This window comes from Schistocerca nitens, chromosome 3 (assembly GCF_023898315.1).
Source record: "Schistocerca nitens isolate TAMUIC-IGC-003100 chromosome 3, iqSchNite1.1, whole genome shotgun sequence".
Taxonomy (NCBI): Eukaryota; Metazoa; Arthropoda; class Insecta; order Orthoptera; family Acrididae; genus Schistocerca; species Schistocerca nitens.
The window spans coordinates 145,709,517-145,710,643 of record NC_064616.1 but is presented as its reverse complement, the minus strand read 5'-3'; positions in this window follow the sequence as shown (position 1 = coordinate 145,710,643).

Here is a 1,127-nt window from a genome sequence, read left to right as displayed (position 1 = left end):
CGTTGTTCCCCACTTTATTGTTACAATTTTTGTCGTAAAAGAGGAGTACTCTTATACAACCAGTTTATTAGTACAACTATGGTAACTTCAGCGCCTGATGCATTTATGTCAGTGTAATTTTAGGTCAGTTTAATGAATTAACCTCAACTCCATTTTGATTAACGTACCTCAAGAACTATGTACGAGGGCAGTTCAATAAGTAATGCAACACATTTTTTTTCTGAAACAGGGGTTGTTTTATTCAGCATTGAGATACACCAGGTTATTCCCCAATCTTTTAGCTACACAACACTATTTTTCAACGTAATCTCCATTCAATGCTACGGCCTTACGCCACCTTGAAATGAGGGCCTGTATGCCTGCACGGTACCATTCCACTGGTCGATGTCGGAGCCAACGTCTTACTGCATCAATAACTTCTTCATCATCCGCGTAGTGCGTCCCACGGATTGCGTCCTTCATTGGGCCAAACATATGGAAATCCGACGGTGCGAGATCGGGGCTGTAGGGTGCATGAGGAAGAACAGTCCACTGAAGTTTTGTGAGCTCCTCTCGGGGGCGAAGACTTGTGTGGGGTCTTGCGTTGTCATGAAGAAGGAGAAGTTCGTTCAGATTTTTGTGCCTACGAACACGCTGAAGTCGTTTCTTCAATTTCTGAAGAGTTGCACAATACACTTCAGAGTTGATCGTTTGACCATGGGGAAGGACATCGAACAGAATAACCCCTTCAGCGTCCCAGAAGACTGTAACCATGTATTTACCGGCTGAGGGTATGGCTTTAAACATTTTCTTGGTAGGGGAGTGGGTGTGGCGCCACTCCATTGATTGCCGTTTTGTTTCAGGTTCGAAGTGATGAACCCATGTTTCATCGCCTGTAACAATCTTTGACAAGAAATTGTCACCCTCAGCCACATGACGAGCAAGCAATTCCGCACAGATGGTTCTCCTTTGCTCTTTATGGTGTTCGGTTAGACAACGAGGGACCCAGCGGGAACAAACCTTTGAATATCCCAACTGGTGAACAATTGTGACAGCACTACCAACAGAGATGTCAAGTTGAGCACTGAGTTGTTTGATGGTGATCCGTCGATCATCTCGAACGAGTGTGTTCGCACGCTCCGCCATTG